General features: G+C 35.6%; 1 long non-coding RNA gene across 1 annotated transcript; it reads right to left on the bottom strand.

Annotated features, from left to right (window-relative positions):
- Positions 1-2,969: 2,969 nt before the first annotated feature.
- On the bottom strand, positions 2,970-3,687 carry LOC143549218 (uncharacterized). Its single transcript, XR_013138105.1, has 2 exons — positions 3,619-3,687; positions 2,970-3,537 (listed from the first exon to the last, which is right to left on the bottom strand). It is a non-coding gene; the product is annotated as an uncharacterized LOC143549218 (long non-coding RNA).
- Positions 3,688-6,379: the final 2,692 nt, after the last annotated feature.

Below are 6,379 nucleotides of genomic sequence, written 5' to 3' on the forward strand. Positions count from 1 at the left end.
TTAGAAATTTATTTGTGGTTATTATTATTGTTGTTATATGAGGTATAAAAGTTAAAATTGATTTCTTCACAACTTAACACATGGTGCTTTACATGTTTCAAACTTCAGATCATAGGATCTTTAAGTCTTTGGGGGTTTCTTTTATTCATAACTCATAAGTTATAATGTTGTAACTTATAAAACTTTTTCACTCGTATATTAAATAATCTCAATCACTTTTTTAAATTTTCAATAAATTATTATTTATAAAGAGACAAAAATAAGGAATCCCCCCAATAATAACCCCGTGTCATTGAACGAGAATTGTGCATATGAAACAAACTTTCAAACTATGGATTTTATAATTGGATGAGTAAAGTGTTCACTACCAGTCATTATATAATTGGTGCATGTTTTGTTAAACCTCCCATAAGCACTATATTCTGACTTTTTTTGAAAAATATCCAACAAAAGTTTTCATTGAGTGAATAACGGATCCCGATCCTAAAAACAATAATGCTTTAGAGTAAGCATGAGTAATCAAATGAAATAAAGCACTCCAATAAGACCCCATACCTAAAGCTAACATCATATAACCCAATTGAGACATTGTGGAATAGGCTAAACCCCTCTTAATGTCTTTTTGAGCAAGAGCTAAAGTAGCTCCGAAAAAAACTGTTATTATCCCTATCAAAGAGATAAAATTCATTATGTGGGGTATAACTATGAAAAGAGGCATAAGTCGAGCTACAAGAAAAATTCTCGTAGCTACCATCGTAGCAGCATGTATATGGGCCGAAATAGGAGTCGGCCATTCCATTGCATTAGGTAATCATACATGAAGGGGAAATTGTGCAGATTTAGCAATCGCACCGGCAAATAATAGAACAGCGCACAAAGTAACAAACACAAAATTGACTCATCGAAGGCCATTCTATTGCTCATTTCACTCCCCCCAACAAAGTGCCACTTGAGGCAATCCTCAAGTTCGTTGCATATGGTTTAATCACATATGTCAATTTTATTTCAAAATTTTTTCTTTTTCTAACTGGATCTTCATATTTTGAAAATCTTGTCATAATTATCCATTTTGCTAATGTTGTTTAATTTAATGTTAAGTCAAAGGTATTTCAAACATTTTCATTATGTGTTTTTTTCATCAAGGTTTAACCTTTTACTTGCAACTTTAGACTACATAAACTGCATTCATCAAGGTTTATGACCACTGGTTCTATATGCATAGATTCATACACGTTTTGGGATATTGGTGATTTACATGAGTAAATTCGCCTAGTGAATCTAGGAATCAGTGCATGAATTGGGTTCTATTGATTAAGAATTTAGGATTATCTTTCAGTAAGATAAAATTGGGTTCATGGTTTTAAGTTTTGTCATTTGTTTCTCATAAGTCATAAATAGAGTCACGTATGTCACACTAGCCATTTATTTTAGCTTCATTCACTCATTTCCTACTTCCTTGATGATTTGTTATTTTAGTCATTTCAAGATTGCTTCTCTATGGTTTTCTAGTCTATAAAGTTATCTTTTTTGCTTCCTTTTCTTTTATCACAAAGACATGAGCTATGCCTTTACACGGACGTACTAATGTTCTATTATACATCAACAACATTGTTATCTTTCGTGATGCAATGATTGATAGTTAGTTAACTACATTTGTGAACACAGGCACAAACGATAAGTTGTTTGAAATAACAACCACCGGTTAATGCATAGCCTCACCTCAGCCATCTACTTCGGCCACTCATATGCTTGTTTATCTTCCTTTTTACGCTCTATGTTCATCACAACCCTTTGTTCACAACTTCCCTCCATCGGATTCTCTAAAAATGGACGCCACGATATTCATTGAGACAAGCTCCGTGAAGCCACATTAATTATTTTACTTGACTCGAACGTGAAAAACACACACTTGGTTCTCTATTTCTTATGAGAGGAAAAAAATTAAAGTAAAATTTAAATTGGAAACTTGAACAAGGGGAATTGTTGGATTATAATGGAGTTGAAATATTGAATGAATGAGAACTTGGTTATATGCATCTACTTAGCAATGGGGAGTGTGGGTGAAAGTCATGATTTATGAATACATCCAACAATTATGTGATTCACATCCTTCAAAATACAAGATCAGAAGATATTAAGATGTATAGTTTATTGCTAAAAAGGAAAAAAGAAACTAAAATGGTCTAACATTTTTTAGAACGACCTTCTTATGTGTTAGGCTACTACACTCTCTATTTGGAGAGTCTCATTACCCAATATGTCTAGACTATGTTGACTTAACCGAGCTCACGTTGGCTTCAGAGTTTGGCTTGGGTGTTCCCCAGAAATCATATTGCAGGCTGCAACTTGACAATTTTAGTGTCACGGTAAATAGTGGAACTCTTTGGCGTAACACGTGTCACGTGGTGGGACTAATACCAAGTGGCCTCATAATTCAAACTAAAAACCTTACAAGGCCTAGATCAAATCACATAATAAGTGTGAACTTGGATTTTTTTTAAGGAACCAAAATAAAATAGAATACAAAATACAATAGATTTTGTGAATATTACAGCCCAAACCAATTTGGCTGTAAATATAATCCACGTTTGAAACTCTCGAGTTGACCAATAAATCCTAAATCGGTTCGCAACAAAAGCTGGTACATTAATTATTTATAAATATTACAAAAAGTTCGTAGTAGTATTATTTTATTACCATAAAAGTTAAAAGACAAAAGCATCCCTATGGTAAGTTATTTATTTATTTATTCTACGTTTTTCAGTTTTAAAAATGCTATTTTTTTATTATTTTATTACACACTTTTAAAGGATCCTCGTGTGTGGAATATAATATAAGAAATTTTCAAATATAATAATACTTAAGGAATTTGTTAGATTATTAGAGAAGAAATGAAAACTTGGTTACATGCATCTATTAACAATAGAAATTGCGGGTGAAAACCCGAATTTATTTTATAAATATCATGATTCATGAAGAACCCAATGTTTTATTAACACAAACAAGTACGAAAATACAATAAATGTCGTGAAAAATTACATCTCAAACAAACATCTAATACATAATCACCCATTATTAGTAAACAAATTAATTAATAAACCTATCCTAGCCCAAATATTATCATGACAACCGGCACAGTCAAGATTATGCCGACATCGGGTCTTGCTGCTCCTGAATCTCCCCCTCGCCCCCTCCCAGTAGTATCTGACTGATTACCGGTGGGGGAAGATGCTGGTGATGAATCTGCTGGATTACCGGTGGGAGAGGATGAGACGCCTCCACCAGGTGACTCAGCACCACCTGGAGAAGAGGCGCCTTCACCACCCGGTGAAGCTGCTGGACTACCACCAGGAGAAGAGGCGCCGCCACCACTTGGTGCCCCGGTCGGACTACCACCGGGAGATGAGGCGCCTCCGCCCCCTCCTCCACCTGGTGAAGCCGTTGGACTACCACTTGGAGATGTGGCACCCCCACCTCCTCCTCCTCCTCCACCTGGTGAACCTGGACTACCACCGGGAGATGTGGCGCCTCCACCCCCTCCTCCTCCACCTGGTGAACCTGGGCTACCAGTGGGAGATGAGGCGCCTCCTCCACCCCCTCCTCGTCCTCCTCCACCACCTGGTGAACCTGGACTACCGGTTGGAGGAGATGAGATACCTCCACCCCCTCCTCCTCCACCACCTGGTGCTCTGATACCATTATTCGAAACCATTATTTATTTTGAGAAATGTTTTTTGAAAATCTTTTGTTTAAGGAAATATGATACCATTATTCGAAACCATTATTTATTTTGAGAAATGTTTTTTGAAAATCTTTTGTTTAAGGAAATATATATTTCTTTTGGTAAGGAGAAACATATATAGAATCTTTTGAAGTATAATAACAGCAGAAATAAATTTATACCTTTCAATTTGTAATCAATCTATCTTGCTCTTGTAAGTTCTAATCTTCTGCAAGTGACCAATCCAACAACACCATGATTTCCCTAACGCCCTCTTGGCTAAACGGTACTCTCCTTGGAGGCTACATAGGATTCCAGGTTTTACAGGATGAAAACTTATTATGAAGAAGATAAAGGAATAAGATTTAAAAGGATATTTTTATTTCATAACTGTTTTTCCCGAAGGAAAAACTTCTTGATATCTACATTGTTTCTCCTATAAGGAGATTTACTCACACATGTTTCTAGAAAATCAAAAGGAGAAAGAAAAAAAAGGCGAGTGTTCATGCCCTTAAACCTAAATCATACTTCTTTATATAGGAGAAGCAGATTTTTACAAATGACCAAAATGGCCTTCTTCTATCGTCATTGATGACGTTTTTAGTTTATATACCCATGTGTTGGGTCCAGGTCTCTGGTGTCTTCTTCCGAAAAGTAAATTCCTTCTTCAGTGGAAGAGCTGCTTTTTGTTAAAGTTGCTTTGCACCATGTGCATTGGTGGTCTTCAATAATTTCTTTTAATTTTTGGCAAAGTTTTTCTTTGGTGGTGGGGCTGACCTCCACTTTATTTTCAATAATTTGTTGTGTGAAATTATTGATGGCTGCCTGTTCGACTTGTGGAAGAGGCGTTGTGCTATAGCTTGTAATAATGCAATTATTGCTGCAATAATTTACTTTGTTAAAGCTTCCTCTCTTGATTTTATCAAGATTGTGAAAGATCCTAATGAATCTTTCTGTCCTGATTGAACTCCAGTTTTCAATGTCTTCATCATCGTTCATAATTTTTGAAGGATTGACAGTTCTTATTTTGGCTAGGCCAATTTCTAGGTGATGGTAGGCGGGAAAAGTACTTCCTTGATACCAATCGGGAAGAGTGGATGTGCATCTGACAAAGATATTTGCATCCTTTGCTGCTGCAATCTTCTTTCGAAAGTTTTTAATTGCTTTATTCATTCCTTCTGTCAATAAACTGATTTCTAACAAATTAGACGCAGGATAAATAAACTTGATTAATCCAGCAGAAAATGCTAGAGAAACAAGTTCTGGGCTAGAGCCTGGACAAAAGACAATTAGGCTTTTAGTGGCCTTATCTTCTGTGTAGATATGTTCGGACTTAAAATCGTTTTGACTAACGGACCTTGCTTTGGACCATATTGTCCTGAATTCATCCAGAGATATGATATCATTTTCTTCTTTTTCTTCAAAACGTGTCATTTTTGAGAAATTTGTGGGAGCTTCTCTGAACTCTATAATTTTTTCTGGTTTCCTGGGTTTCAAAGGTTCAGGAAAAGTTATTACCTTTAGAGGTATTTCTTTTTTGCCGAATTCCGCAGAAAAACGTGTAGCTTCTTGTTGAGCTTGATACAAGGTTTTGTATTTTCTAAACGGGAAGGGATTTCCCGAGGTGTATTTGGAGACTAGAGACCAGTCTTCATAAATACCTCTGTGATCACCGTCAAAAATGACATAGAACCTAGAAGTATCTTTTTCTGGTTTGTTAGCCATTTCTGAGTAACTTGGTCTGAGAGAGACCTTTTCAGTTTTTGGCAAACTGTCAGCCATCAACGGATTTGTTGTGTCTTTACCAGAGCCGTTTGCTTCTGGACTAGATGAAGATTGTGGTTCTTCATTTACCTTATTTTTGCTTTTTTCCAAAGCAACAGGAGTTAACGGACTTGAGTGTTCTTTACCCTTAGCCGTTTGTAAGGGAATAGATTCAGATTGTATCCTTTCGGATTCCTGTTCTGAATTAACAGTTGTTGCTTTTAGACTCTCGTCATATAAAGCTATTTTTTCTTGAATGGCTTTAAGCTCAATAATCAAGAATTTTTCTTTAAGGCGTAATGCCTTTAATTCATCCATGAGAGGATTAAAAAAAACCTTTTTTTTATTTTCTAAACTCGAACCCCCTTTTACTTAAAATTTATAAAAAGAGATATTGAATTTTGAGATGATAAATATGAGCTTGTGTGGTCCTTATTTATAACCGGGTAAATAGTGATTTCAATTATTTTGAAAATCACGTGTAAGGCAATCAGCCAAGACATTTTTTGGCCCCTCAAGGTGCTCAATATCAAAAGCATATCTTGAGAACCACATCTGCCATCTGACGAGGCGTCCTTGTTTATTATCTCCAGAAATTTTTGTTTTAAGGAAATAAGTAAAATTTTTGTTATCTGTCCTGACTAGGAATTTTACAGGAGTGAGATAAATGGAAAATTTTGAGATAGTATTTTTTACCGCTAGTAATTCTTTTTCATTACTGTGATAATTTCGTTCAGCTGGTTTAAAGCTTCCCGAAGTGTATCTGCATATCTCTTCTTTTTCGGCTGTTTTAGCTTTTAGAACTCCTCCCCAAAAATCGTTTGAGGCATCTGTTTCTATAATAAGAAAATCTTTTTCTTTTGGGAGATAAAATTTTGGAAAATCTGTTAATTT

Source organism: Bidens hawaiensis, unplaced genomic scaffold (assembly GCF_021521415.1).
Source record: "Bidens hawaiensis isolate Kalapana, Puna unplaced genomic scaffold, B.hawaiensis_p1.1 tig00015451_1, whole genome shotgun sequence".
In the NCBI taxonomy this organism is placed as follows: Eukaryota; Viridiplantae; Streptophyta; class Magnoliopsida; order Asterales; family Asteraceae; genus Bidens; species Bidens hawaiensis.